Below are 15,499 nucleotides of genomic sequence, written 5' to 3' on the forward strand. Positions count from 1 at the left end.
CCACTTATCCAGCTTTTCTTTAGAAAGGCAGGAGAGAAACAACAACATAGCTAACCTGTTGCACCAAAGCTTTTACACTCCCCAAGTAGTTATTGCCACCACACAGCCCAAATATCTGTGATTAGAACTTGTAAGACTATCCCACAATGGCTAAAATGGCATAGAAAACACTTTGAAATGATTGCCTGGACAAGCTCTTATAGTTATGACTCATGATCAGTGTAGTAAGTAGATCTGAAAAATATCTAGCAGCTATTTGCTGAGGGGGAAAAACTATTCTATCTTTATTTTTGCTTTTTTATATGCCCTAGAACTCTCAAATTCTGGGCCTAGGTTTTTCTGACAGACAAGGCAGAAGAATGAACCATCCTCTTTCGCAATGAATATTAACTTTGATTAAGCATGTACCAAAGCTCAATACATATTGGATACACATCCTATCCCCAGTTATGCTCTTTTATTCAACTGTATTTGCCGTTATAAAGTGCAGTACAGTATATTTTTCTGCCATTTTCATTATATATAATTGGCAATAATTTTAACATAAACTGAAAATTCCAGGCTTCCAAAACCAGATAAAATGCTTTAAGTATCTATAAGCAGGCAAAATAACCTGAAACCATTGACGCCTGCTTGCATAGTGAAGGGGGCAAATTCTGAAAAGAAGAACTTTAACTAAACAGAAAACAGAATCTACCTCTGTTGATATCAGCTCAAACGGTACCTTTTGAGTTTATAATGCAGAGATAACAAATTCTAGAAACACAGCCAGATACAGTCTCTGCTAACCCAGAAATAATGCTTCAGGTTAAGAACTTTGCTTCAGGTTGAGAACAGAAATCATGCTCTGGCGGCGAGGCGGCGGCAGGAGGCCCCATTAGCTAAAGTGATGCTTCAGGTTAAGAACAGTTTCAGGTTAAGTACAGACCTCCGGAACGAATTAAGTACTTAACCCGAGGTACCACTGTACTAGACAAATAATCATAATCATAATGCAGTCTGTATGACAGGAATAACCTGGGTTGAACTCAGACCCAGCTGGTTGAATTGAAGTCCAATTAAATTCAGTGGACATTGAGTCATAAACAACTTAGCTCCTCAATTTAATTGGAAACGGAGTTCAACTTAGTCTGGATATGGCTCTTGTTTTACACTTGCAAGTAACTTGGAAAGAATACTGCTGTATAGTGTTACCCATGTTGAGTAGCTTTGTGAAACAATGTTGTGTGTCAGCTTCCCTCTTCTGTGCATTTTAATAACTTCTATTGAAAGGATCATAAAATGCGAAGAGGTTTAAAATTAATGCAATAAATGTGTTTGCGCTTCTTTAGAAAGCCTGCTGTCTAAGGGATTATTCACATTTCCTCTTGTCCTGTTGCTTCCACCCCAGAGAAAACTGCTCTTTAGCGCTCAGCAAATCAGGTTTTCTCTGGATTGACATGTGCTCCGATTTAACTTTAAAAAAAGGTGTTTCCCTGGGAAAGGAGAGAAGCAAGGGGGAATCCGCTCGAACCCATGCTTGAAAATTGCAGGTGAAGCAGAAAACCACTCAGATCTGTACTCTCTAGGCATGAGACAAATAGTTGTGTGGATGAGTCCCAAAAGCAATTACGACTCTCTTCTTACAATATCTGGTGGCTTCTTCTACACCAATGGCAACTCTTTGTGTTAAAACAAAAATCAGAGCTAAGCAATAAGAACCAACAAAAGTGTCAGAAAATAGCGAGCAAACTCTTGTGCTCCCCAGAAGTCTTGTTCAGGCTGGATGTTCAGTGATGTCATTTGCTAATTAACGCAGATTAATGTAGACATCATCAAAAGCTGTTTGTGCTCATTTCACTACAATGTTTTAACAGTTTGTACTGCTTATTTTTAAATTTTTTTAAGCCACCTGAAACTTTGGGAGAAGTAATAACTTTCCCTTTTCACAGCACATAACCTGAAAACATTTGAACCATATACATTCTTATCTGAAAGTAACAGACAGGGCTCTACTTCTCCCTGCATCTATTTCTAATATATGGTTATTTAAATGTGCTAGAGGTAGAATGAAGGATACTTGGTGCAGACAAAGCACGACAGCTGATCCTTTTTTAAAAAATTAACCCATTGTCACAGAAATAATTGCCTTTACCTGTATCTTCTCTTGGAGCCCATTATATTTGACAAAAAAAACCACCCTCATTTTTAAATGGACTTGAATACAGCAAAGATGAAAAAACTTGGAGATTCAGATCTAAACATTCTTCTGCAAAGGTAGTAAGACTAACTAATGAAAGAAGTATCTATAAATAGCAAATATCATAAAAATTATAAAAAGACTGTAGAAACTAGAGATTTAACTGTACGCTGCAGCTGCAATCTTAGACTCAGATGTGTGTGCTGGGCCCGGTATACATGTAAGACTGCATCTGCACAGTGAGTTTGCAATAAACTGTTATTAAGCCTTAGATGACACACCAGTTAGGAAGCTAGATAAGAACTTTATTGTCTCTGTTAAACAATAACAGAACAGCAACTTGTGGATCCTGATTCCACCACTATACCACGTGCCACCTAGTGACTATACTACAGTGGTGCCTTGCAAGACGAAAAGAATCCGTTCCTTAGTCTCTTCGTCTAGCGGTTTTTTCGTCTTGCGAAGCAAGCCCATTGACGGCTTAGCGGATTAGCGCTGTTAGTGGTTTAGCGGCTTTTAGCGGCTTATCGGATAAGCGGCTTAGCGGCTTAGAAAAAGGGGGGGAAAGGAAAAAAAACCCGCAGGAACTCACAAGACATTTTCGTCTTGCGAAGCAAGCCCATAGGAAATTCGTTTTGCGAAGCACCTCCAAAACGGAAAACTCTTTCGTCTAGCGAGTTTTCCGTCTTGCGAGGCATTCGTCTTGCGGGGCACCACTGTATATAATGACATTATCCACATTAAAGCCAGAGCCTTTCTTAACATACTGTATTTTCCCGTGTATAAGATGCCCCCTTGTATAAGATGTCCCCTACTTTTGGGGGCCCCAAATTATGGTAAGTAAATGGGGGAAGATGGCCCAGAGTTGTTGAGCTTTTTGGGGGAGGATTGCCAAAGTTGTTGAGCAACTACCAATCAGTCACAAAATTGTTGCACCAGCAGCCAATCCTAAGCAGCCCTTGCAGCCGCCGCCTTCAACCACCCAATTGCTACTGACAAGCTCCTGCTCGCAGCTGCAACCAATCGCCTGTCCCGCATATGCACTATCCTTGTATAACACCCCCGCCCCTGGATTTATAACCTTATTTTAGAGTAAAAAAAACTTTTCTTCTACACGGAAAAGTACGGTAATTTCCCAAAAAAATTCACTTTAAAGTATTCTATATTTAGCAATACAGTGGTACCTCTGGTTAAGAACTTAATTCATTCTGGAGGTCCGTTCTTAACCTGAAACTGTTTTTAACCTGAAGCACCACTTTAGCTAATGGGGCCTCCTGCTGCCACCGCGCCACCAGAGCACAATTTCTGTTCTCATCCTGAAGCAAAGTTCTTAACCCGAGGTACTATTTCTGCGTCAGCGGATTCTGTAACTTGAAGCATCTGTAACCTGAAGCGTCTGTAACCCGAGGTATCACTGTACCTTGAAGAAATACAAAAATAAAATCTCATAAAAGTATAAGAAGACAACTTGCAAACATTCAAAATGCTGGTTGAACACAAATCAGCAACAATCACAAGTCTGACTGGGGAGGGAAGGTTTTCAGTATTTGCTTGAAAGCCCACAATATCCATTAAAACTCAGCAGAAAATTACTTTCAAATAAGTCTGAAAATGTCATAGCTCAGTTTAAGAGCAGTTGCTTTGTATGCATAAGGTCCAAGTTCAATTGCTGGCATCACTTAGTACAGCTAGGGTATTACCCCATCCTGAAACACTGGAAAACCTCTGCCAATCTGTGTGGGCAATACTGAGCTAAATGGACCAACAGTCTATCGCAATACAAGGTAGCATCCTATGCAGAGAGTGCTGCTGCGCCTATATCCAATTGTTTTGAGCATGCATAGCCAACAAGGAGAGGTAGCTGTTTCAACTAAGGAAAATGCTTTATTTTGGTGCTGTTCTGGCCTTAACACTTACGAAACTCCCAGCCCCATCCCTACCATGGGTGTCATTCTTTTTTCACGGTGCCCACATGCCTCAGGCTTACACTAACTAAGCAAGATGCTGCCCTAGGATGTGCAAGGAAATGTTCAAGGTCCCTTTAATTTCCACCTTTTGGTAAAGCCAAAATACCCCTAGAGCAAAGGGGGGGGGGGGAGAGAAGGGCGGATTCACTCATGCAGTAACTAAATCAGAAGTAGATTTACATAGAAACATCTTTTTCTAATGCTTACAATTGTGACAGGAAATGTTTTCCACTCTGAGGAAAAAGTTGAACATAGATTTCTACTGTAGTAATGCTACTGCAAATAGTTTTGCAGTGCAGGCCAACTTAACATGCAAACAGCTTCAACTCAGCATTGAAAACACAGGAAACCAGACAGTGCCTCAAGCGATGGCTAGAAGCCCTCAAGGAGTTACTTCAGCTAGGTAGTGTGTCACTGCAACCTTGTAATAGTTAACTTTATACCAAGCTTTATCAAGACTGAAACAATATATTGGGGGGGGGGGTCAATGCAAGTTTTAACAATTCTTTGCCACTGGATCACGATTAGTTTCTGCACTCGGCATTCAGTTCCAGCCTGTTCTTTCTTCCTGCCACATCCAATGGAGTACCCAATGGAAGGCACTTACATTTTTGTATAATTTTAACAGGATTGTTTTGTTTTGAAACATCTCATTTCCTGAATTATTGCACTGCTCACAGACTTGCTCTTCAGCTGATTACCTTGTTCCTGAAGGATTAAATGAGAAAGTGTATTGCTTATGCTTTCCATGTTCATTAATCACTATATTTTGTACTCTCCCTATTCTAACAACCTGTCTTCATAATTTCGAACAGGTGAAGTGTTAATGGAAATAAACTCATACTATCAGTCAGAAAACTTGTTTTGTCAACATACATCAGGAGAAGCCTGCCCAATTAAACTCAGTAACAGCTTAAGCACCAGACCCTTACAGCATAATAAACACCAAACTGTACTCAAACAATTCCCTTTTCTGAAAAATGATCGGAATGTCAAATGTACAGTTATAAAAGTGATTAAATAAAGCTGACTTCAAAATGACAGCTGTGCTATAAACACCAACTAAGTACAGCTCTAAACTTCCCAAGAGATATGTCACAAGAGGTGAAAAAGCTATCTTAATGTCATTTGTTTGATTCATTTAACAGTATACTGCAGAAAGCAAGTGAAGATACAATCATGCAGTCCCCTACCAGGAAAAACCAATACTTCCAGCACCACCAAAAGCTAAAATGAACTAGGATGTATCCAACAGAACACAAGGGAAAGAGAACCCCACTGTATCTACTATATGGGGTATTTATTTTTTTAAGAAACAGTGCCACAGAGTTGAGGTGGCAAACTCCCTTTAATCACTATCCAGGAATGCAGACAAACTGAAACGAGATACTCCACCTTGAATTTGGCTACACAAACATTAACAGCATATGAAGCATGCAAACCTTTCCATATACATTTCTCTTTCCCCCAACCCCTCAAAATATTTACAGAAGCAGAGATCCTACTGCTTATGCAATCACAAACAAAATTTTGACTAAAATAGTTAGCTCAGAAAAACAAAGATGGACTTAGGAGGTGAGTCAAGGAAACAGGTATTTTTATCAAAATTGGCCAGCATGCAGGGCATCTTTGAATGCTGTACATGAGAAAAGTGTTCAAAGACCTTCCTTGTCTGCCGCTCATACACATTGTTGGTGTGGGAAGTTCCAATATCTTTAGGGGTACCTGGATGTGTGGCTCTTCTTGGCCATAAAAATATGTGAATCTTATTTAAAGCTATGAACTTAGCCTTAGGTTAGTCTAGGAGCAAGTCCAAGCTTGTGGTTTATTTTCTACAAGCCTCGAACGTGTGAGGGAGGCTTCCCAACTTTCCATATCCACACATCTGAAACATACCCCTGTATATTCTAGCCTCCTAAATAAATTTTAAGACTATCATTTCTGCAGGCCCTTAAGTGGTATGCTTCTAGCAACCAACAATTCCTCCATCAGAAGAAACTTGAATAAAGTATTGCAGATGCCTAAAAGAAAATCCTACAGTTATCATAAAACTATTCATTGAAAAAACCTCATTTTTATTTAATTACAGCCAAAGGCGATCTGAAGTTGTCCTTTATCAACAGAAATGCTAGACAGGAAAGTGAAACTGACTGATCTAACACTTTTAGGAAACCGATGTGAAAAGAGGGGGGAGAAATGAATACACTCATCTTCACAACTATCAGATGTGCTTATTGTGTTCGGTGTTGAGTATTCAAAAAGAAAGAGTTTAGTCTCATAACAATCCCTAGAAACATTCTTCATTATATATCTACATTTCATATATATCAGAAAACACTGTAATAACAGAAATGGTATGGAAGGGGGAAGCAGCAAAAAACCCGTATCTTCACATCATCCCTTTGGAATATACCTCACCAATTCATGAACTCTGAAGTGCAATCACGGCAAAACTTGGAGGCCAGAATTTGAACTTTCATCCCCAGGGTGGATACCTCCGTTCCACCAGTAGGGGTCCCTCCTTGGCCAGTTTTGGAATAGCGTATTTTGCTGCACTTGAAACTTTTCTGGAGAACACTGTGATCACTCAGGATACTACATATTCTCTCTCTCCCCCCGCCCTCTTAAAATTAAGAAGAGCGGCGGAAGGGGTCGAAGAGAGGCGCAGGTCCTTCACATGCAACTTCCCGGCGCAACGAAGCCACAGTAACAAAAACTACCAAATTCAAACTACGCTTCAGGCTACCAAACAGGGTCCCCCCTTCCGCCAGCTCCCTGCCCAGGTTCTCCGTTCGTCTGCTTTGGTAAAAGAGCAGAAAAGTACCGCGAGCCAGCTTTCCGAGGGGGCTCCTGAAATAACCTCGACGCCTCCACTTTCTCTGGAAGGAAATGCCCAAGGGGAGGGCGGCGAGGCCGTTGCACGGCGAGCAAAAGGTGTATAAGCGTGTGGGAAGGAAAAGAAAGAAAGAGAAAAAGAGAGAGACCGGGTGCCCCGGCTGAGGAAGTTGCATAATAAGAGAAAGGCACTGCTCTTGTTTGTTAATCGGGTCCCGTTTTTTTCTTGCGGAGCCTGCGACGGAAACCGGGAAGGGGAGGTTGCCTAAAACCAACTCGAGACATTTTTTGCTTTTTACCCTTCTCTTCCCGCACTCCCTACTTTCAGGAAGGGCCGGGACTGTTCTCTCTTCCGAGGGGAGAAGAAACGGTTCTGGGTTCTTTCCCTCTCTGGATTAGTTCTCTTTCCCGAGCTCGTAAGAGAGAAATCACCCTCCTTGAGGAGAAGGCGTCTCCCTTCTCTCTCTCTGTTTCTGGTCTCCTCAGCCCGGCCCCCTTTCACCCACCCACAGCCAGGCGCTTCTGAGAAGGTCCCCTTTGGAGTTGGCTCGGCCCTTTCAAAGTTTTCTCCTCACCCACTTCCTCCTTCTGCTGTGCGCGTGTGAGAATAAAAGGGGAGGGGGCTCCGGGAGAACACCCCCACCCACCCACCCACGCACCCCCTGCTATCTTCCACAGCAACATACCACAGAGCAGGCTCGAGTCCCGTCCCCCCCACACGCTTACGGACACTCAGTTATGGGGAGCTCGGGCCGAGCGCCTTCCCATCTCCCCCACGAAGAGCTTGGAACAAGTGTGTCAGTTTGCAGCTCATCATGGGTAAAGGGCTACTACAGGAAGCGGGGAATATATAGGCAAGCGGGCGGCGTTGTTGCAGAGTATTAGGAACCCGGGTGTGCTGCTAGCTTGGCTTAATTCACACGAGCCACGTTCATGTGATGCAAACACACCTCTCCCACCCTCACTCACACACGCGCGCGCAAAAGAGGGGGAAAAAAATCCCCGCATCTCCCACGGGGGTTTATTTGCTGCCCCCAATCCCTACCTACGTTTAGGCTTAAGTGAGAAGACATGCACGGGGAGCAAGAGTTCCCCCCACCCCTTCCACACACGCTCCCTCCCACTCCTAACTGCGAGGAGCGTCTCTGCTGCGCGTGTGGTGTGTGCGTGCGTGTGCAAAGTTTGCCCAAAATGGCGGAATTGGGGAGCTCAGTATTATATTTCTATATATCGGCACACACATGCACACGCCGCCGCCGCGCGCGCGCGCGCGCCCGCCACAAAGTCCAGAAGCTGCAAGGGGGAGAAACAGTATTAATAATAAGAATAAGAATAATCCTTTGGCGAAAAAGAAGGGGGGGGGGGAAACACACCCTCAGAAGCTGCCCGTGCGCGCTGATCCGAGCAGGCCTCCCCCCCCCCGCTCCCCTTCTCCAGGAGGGGAGACACGACACACGTTACACATGCAACCGGTATATCCCGCTGCAGCCAAATCTGGGTGGGAAAAGTCCGTCCCTCCTCCTCCTCCCCGCGCGCTTCAAAGCCTCCATCCCTCCCTCGGCTGAGGGAACCCCGTAAACAAAAAGGGAGCGAGCGAGCGAGCGGCTGCGGCGGCCCCTCCGCAACCCGCACCCCTCTCTCCCCCAAATCCCTGTCGCGGCGGCGGCGCTGCCGGCCCCCTTCCCTAGACACTCTCGGGGAAGTGTCAAAAAAACCCGGGCCGGCTCCCCAGTGGCGGGGCGGCAGGACGCCGCAGAACCGCCGCCGCCGCCGCCCCCCCCTCCCCGCCGGTCTCCGCCCGCCAAGACGTGCGGGGCTGCGAAATGCCCTCCTCATTTCCACGGCCGCTTCAGCCTCCACCTCCTCCCTTTTCTCCCCACAATTTACCCGTCATATGTTGGGGAAGAAGCGAGCGGGGTGGGGGACGCGGACGCCGAAGGCACCTCTCTCTCGCTCTCCCTCGCCCACTCTTTTGTTCCTCTTTCACTCTCACGCACTTAGGGGCTTTTTTAGGAAAGGAACCCCCCGTGGCCGACCCACACTCCCCGGCCACTTCGCAGGCGCCGGGCCACTTTCCCCCACCACCTCGGGTCCCATCCCCTGGGCGAGAGGCTGTGCTGGAACTCTTCCCTCTGCGCGCTCCCCCCCCCGCACCTTTATGGAGAAATTTCTCTTCTATTTCTCTCCCCCCCCCCGCGCGCTCCTCCTCCCGGTTCATAAGGGAGGCAGAGGAGGTGCGCTTGCTTCCCTTTATCTCTCTCTCTCTTAACTTTCATCCTCAGCCAAAGGGAGGCAGTGGAAAGGCAACCCCTCGGCGTTGTGCATTGCAGTTAATGGGTTAGCAATCAGGTCGGAACCAGGCGCTTCCTTACCCCCCCAAATTCTCTCTCTCTCTCTCTCTTTATTTTTTTTTCTCCGTCTCTCGAGGAGTCCTGACAAATATGGTCCAGGGCTGCGGGCACAAGTGAGCATGCGCCCGTAGAGTCAGGGCCGGGGAAAGGGGAAACTGCTGCTGCTGCTGCTGCTGCTGCCGCCGCCGCCGCCGCCGGGGTGCCTGCTCTTCCTTCGCTGCTGTGCCTCAGCCTTTGGAAAAGGTAGCAGCGAGGATCGCGTCTGCCGCCGCCGCCGCCGCCGCCCCCATCTCTCCCCCTTTCTCCTCCGAACCACAAAAGAAGCATCTCCGAGGTGCATCGGTATCTCCTCTCTCACAAATCGTAATGGCAACGTGAAGGGGAAGAAGGAGCAGCTGAAGTCTCTCCCTATTTTTAGGCTTCTCTTTCTTTCTTTCTTTCTTTCTTTCTTTCTTTCTTTCTTTCTAATTACTTTTCATTCCAGAGGTAGCAGAATCAGTTATTAATTATGGTGCTTGGCATCAAGGAAAATTAAAGCAGGACAGTCTGCCCATATTAGGAGTTTGGGAGGGGGGAATTAAAACATAGCCCCAAGGGTGGTATTTTTTAAAAGGTGAATTTTCTGCAAATAAATATAAACTGTATTTTAAAACATATACCAAAAAGATTCCAGAAGGATTTTTTTTTTTTTTGCGCTTCCCATATCTCTAGTGTGAAATTAAAACTGCATTTTCTACAATGTATGCTCATTTTTTAAAATAGCTTTCTTCTGTGTTATATACCCCATGTTAACCCTCTGTCAACAGGTTGGGTCAATGGCATTGAGAAAAAAATAATAAAACTTGGTGTCGGTCTTCTGGAACTCTTATGTTCTCTAGGTAGTCTTCATCCACTTATTTGTTCTTTATTTATTTATTGCACTACACATACAGGTTCAAGGTTTCCATATTAATTTACAAAGTTGGGTCCAAGATACTTTAAGCACTACCTGGTTCCTTATATCCCTTATATCACTGGTTTTTGGAGGAGTTGCGCATTCTGTATTGTGAACCCAATTTTGAAGAACTCTCTTCTAGTGAGATCAGACAGGTCCCCTCCCTGCTGAGCTACCAGGACTTACTGAAGACTTTTTTTTTTTTAAAAAAAAGCAGGCATTCAAAGTATTTCTTAATTTACTGTTTTTTGTTGATTTTTTATCTATATTATATTTGTTGAGTTCACTGTACACCACTTAGAGACAACTGTAATGAAGTGGTATATACATTGTCAAAATAAATAAGAAAATTTAATAACCAGCCCTTCAATCTGAAGAATCCCAGGGCAGCATATCACATTACATTAAGATATAGTGCTGCGCATCAACATAACATAAAGCCAATACTTGTCATAGAAACAACTAAGCTGCAACAAAAAGACAATTTATTAGCTCAGCCAGTCCCAATGGCCTGAAGGAAAATAAACATCTCTACACAGTGTTGAAAAGATGGTAATATGGGAGTCAACTGTATCTCCAATGAGAGGAAGTCCCACAAGCAGGAAGCTATAAGGCCCAGCTCTGTAAGGCCTCACTCTGTGTTGTCACACAATGAATCATGGATGCTGAGATGCCTACAGGCAGGATTCTTCTGGAGATTTGAAGGCCCAGGCTGGCAGATGAGCTGCTCTGGACCAGTAGCTAGACACTCTGAATACACTTCCAAACACCTGATCAAACAGTAGCTAGTGGAGTTTTTTCTAATGTATTGTCTGAAAGCTGAACAACCCACGGTGGCATGAACATCACAAGTTCTTCTTGTTTAGTAGACCTAGAGTTTATGAAACCATGAGTTGAGCCTTCTCTGGACTTTCAAGAAATACAGCCTTGGAACTGGTCAGGCCTGCCACTCCTGACAGCAAGAAAAGGAGGAGGTGTGGTCTCTGCAGTTGACACAATTGCAGAAGATCACAGCAATGAGGTGCTTCATGTAACTGTTTTGTCTGCTCTGCTCATCTAGTTGTGAAATGTGGTGATTTAGGTTGCGTAGGTGCTTTGTGATATGACTGCAAGGTCTGTGAGATTTGTTGTTGTTAGTGGTAATTCACAACTTGTAATTATTGCACTGTTACACTTGTGCGACTGTTATAATTAAGTTATATGAATGTTAATGGCACATTATGCTGCTTTATTTTACTGTTTGTTTACTGAGGTTTTCCATTAAGTACTGACAAAACAATGTTTTCAGTTACGTACTAACAAAATGGACAATGTAAGAAAACAACAGAAATGTGCATAAATTGAAACATAAATTAACATAAATATTTCTTTTGCTGGTGGCAATGTTTTTAAAAACTTTGGGGCCTGTTAGACGCCACATACTATATGTGTCCATTTTTGTAACTTACTGTATATTGTTGATATCGTTGACCCTGATTACTTTAGTGCAGCTATGTTGTGTTATTTGAAAAAGGGAGATCTCAAGAAATACATGTTGTTTTACTTGCAAACAACATTAATCAAGTGATGTATTTGTATGGCTTTATTGAGGTACATTGATCCTGAAACCAGATTAGTGCAGTCATTTTTTTTCTAATGATGGATATTCACAAATGACAGGGCTGCATAGCATTCTTAATATCACTTGTTAAAAACACACACACATCCTAAATGCAAAGTGCTTCAAACCTATCTCAAAGATTCCCTTAATTTTGTCTGACAAAATCATACTTGCCCTCCAAGGACTCATTTGCCTAGCTTAATTTTGCTGTACTAGCACTTAGGGCCAATTCACATCTCTTCTGTTGTGATTGTTTCATTTCGTTTTCTCTCCCCAGACATTATGAAAAGGGCAACCAAAATGATAAAGGGCCTGGGGCTACTCCCTTTTGTGGAAAGGGACTGTTTGGGGCTGTTTAGTTTACAAAAATTGTGAAGTCAGGGGGCCTAATAGAGTGAAAAATGATGCACGATGTGGAAAAGGTCTAGAGAGAGAAGGATTTCTTCTCTCTTAATACAATAACCTAATATTATTCCATGAAGCTGAATGTTGGAGGACAAGCAAATGAAGGTTTGCACCAACTATGGAAGTAGCTCCACAATATGTGGTGATGGACTCCAATGGCTGGCTTTAAAAGGGCACCAGAGCAATTCATGGAGGACAAGCCTGTCAATGGCTAGTCGTAACTGCAGTTTCAGAGACAGCGTATCTCTGAACAGCAATTGTTGGGGATCATGAGCAGGAGAGAGCTGTTGTACTCAGCTTCACAAATTGCATTTCACACACACATGTATGTAAATAAAACACTAGATCAGATGTTCATCTTGCAGCTTACCTCATGCTTCAGACAAGTGGCCTGTTTTAAAGCAGCTTAATGGCATACATGCATCTTTAACAATACATATGCATCCTCTGTTTGATGTATAAGCTCTAATGACATGAATACCTTAGAAACTTGTGCAAAACTCTTCTGAAGACTGGGAGAAGATTGGTAGTAACCAGTCAGCAGCCTCAGCATATTAGAACTTACAGAACTTGTTCACTTAGGACATTAAAATGTTTGTGTTTTATGGATGGGAAAGGTACTTTCAAGCCAGGAAAAGAGAACCTGTGACCCTGCAGGTGATGTTGGACTCTCAGACCATTCAGTGTTGACAACTGCTGATGGGAGCTGGAGTCCAATGATACCTGGTGGGACACTGGCAAACACCTAAAATTTTACTGCCTGGTTTCCCCCCTCTATCCTGTGCTTTTCTCTGTTCCATGTTCAAGCAGAGGGCTGAGAAAGACTGTCTGAAACTCCAGAGAGCCACTCACTACTGAACTAGACAGACCAAATGATTCAACTCAGAATAAGGCAATGGCCTATACAGTGGTACCTCGAGTTACAAATGCCTCAGGTTACAAGCGCTTCAGGTTACAAACTCCGCTAACCTGGAAGAGTTACCTTGAGTTGAAAACTTTGCCCCAGGATAAGAACAGAAATCGTGTGCCGCCGGAGGTGCAGCAGCAGCAAGAGACCCCATTAGGGAAAGCACGACTCTAGTTTCAGGTTAAGAATGGACCTCTGGAATGAATTAAGTTTGTAACTAGAGGTACCACTGTATAACCAATAACCATGTGTTGCAGTGCTAATGCAGGGCTGTGTGGACAGTTGTTGGCATAGGAGCCAACTTCTACAGGTTCGCCCCCATAAAATATTTGAGGGGACTGGCGCTCCAAAGTTGATGGGCACTGCCATTCAAATGGTGTGTGTGCACTGTGTCATGTGATTATGCGGGGTGGGGCTTACCTGGGCCCCCCAATATTTTATTCAAGTTGGCGCCCCTGGTTGCTAATAAGAATCAGTGATCAAAAGGGAAAAGCTGGATCCTACCCTGCTCATTCATTCTTCCTGCAAATGTCCCTACAGTGGTATTCATTCTTCTTACTCACCAAGGCCCCCAAAGCAGAACTCAGTTGAGGCTGCTGGACAAAGTTGCCATGGGGAACATTTACAGGGAAGAATCATCCCCCTATCCAGTTCTCCCAATTTGTCCTTACAGTTGGCCACTATAATGCATTCACACTACTTTGGAAAATGTGGGTTTGTGACCTGCAATTCAAACTTCAGGGTGTGGAAAGACACTTTTAAGTGTGGTGAGGGGAAGTGTTTTTTGCTGGTTTTTTTTTTTTTTTTTTGGTTTAAAGAACTGTTGTGGAGAAGCTCAATAGGGAAACTCTCATCAGGAAACTTCTGACAAGCTTCTGAGGAATTCCAGGCTTCCTAGGTACACAACATTAAAAACAGCAAGTTAAGAGAAGAACAAGACAGAGGTACTTCTGCAAACCAAAGTGCTCTGCTCGCCATCAGCTTTCACTGACAGCAGGAAACACAATACTGATCATGGCTGGCCTTGATGCTGTTAACAGGGAGGCTTGAAGATTCTTCCTCCTGCCTCACTTTACAAACCTGCACTGTGACTAATCTTATGAACCACTGCTCTAATCTAGCCGATCCACTTGATTATAGATTATATTTTATTTGAGGGGGTTTAAAATATTATAATTCTCATGAATGCATTTTAAAAATCCTAGTTACACCAGTGAGGCACATTCTGCTTTCAGTATAATGAATGACTAATATTTGACAGAGTGGGAGTCATCAATGCAGGCAAAAAACTGAAACCAGAAACTGAACAGACAAAGATGACAATGTGTAATTAGCAGTGTATTGTGACATTTTAAAAAACACACCTTACATTACAAATTTGTAGTGAATAGAAAATGAGGAGAATGGAGCAAAAGCACCACAGGTTATTCAGATTTATTCTTATTCTTCTAGGCATGTTTCTTCTTTCAGTTTTTACCCCAAAAAGCTTTCCACCAACTAGACACTAATAAAATTACAGGAAAACAGAGACACAAGTAAATCACAGTGAGACAAAAGTTTACCATGCTCTCTACATTATTTGTAAGAATGCAGAGGATATTTATAATATGCATATATACTAAAAATTACATTGCTAGTTTTATTTAGTGCTGGTATTTAAAGGAGCAGCATAGCCTTCGCCATCGTGTTGGTAATGGAAAGAGCAGTGTTGTCAGATCCAGTCTGGAACAGAGTCCATGCTATTCATAGCTTCATAAATAGGAATTCAAATGTAAAGAGAAAGTTCTGCAGGTGCACCTTGAACTTCTCCTTTCATGGTGCTGCAGTGACAGGAGATGTGCATATGCCTATCATCTTCTCATTGCAGCACCTATGAAGAGAGAAGTTAGAGTTGCACCTGCAGAACTTTCTCTTTACATTTACTAAAGGCATCCCACGCCAGATGTGCAGCTGGCAGGGCATAACTGATGGTAGCTCCTGCAAAACAGGTGAAGGGATGTATTAGACTATGGACAATTGCACTTTTCCAGAAGGGTCTTGCTTTCTGTTTTCAAACGTAGCCAGACAAAGGCATCTGGCATTCTACTGACAGACAGATCAATGGACAGTTGGCTAGATTCAGCCATGGCTGGCCCCACCATATAGGCAAAATGAGGCAACTGCCTCAGGCAGCAGATGCTGTGGGGCAGGCAGCAGGTGCCAAAGTGTTGGGAGGACATAGCTGTGTGTGCCATGTGCTTCCTGGCCTACATCCCCCTAAGCTTGCTTTCCATGGAGAATACTTTTCTATTGCCACAGTTGAAGTCAGATTCAACTTATTT

General features: G+C 43.6%; 1 protein-coding gene across 10 annotated transcripts in view; it reads right to left on the minus strand.

Annotated features, from left to right (window-relative positions):
• Positions 1-9,481, minus strand: part of L3MBTL3 (L3MBTL histone methyl-lysine binding protein 3) — a 58,792-nt gene extending 49,311 nt beyond the window's left edge. The window contains exon 1 of one of the 10 annotated variants that reach the window (XM_079970760.1): positions 9,354-9,481. The gene's annotated coding sequence lies outside the window, so the exon portion shown is untranslated. The other 9 variants (XM_079970758.1, XM_079970762.1, XM_079970763.1 and 6 more) reach the window with 9 other exon arrangements.
• Positions 9,482-15,499: the final 6,018 nt, after the last annotated feature.

Source organism: Podarcis cretensis, assembly GCF_951804945.1.
Source record: "Podarcis cretensis genome assembly, chromosome: 3".
In the NCBI taxonomy this organism is placed as follows: Eukaryota; Metazoa; Chordata; class Lepidosauria; order Squamata; family Lacertidae; genus Podarcis; species Podarcis cretensis.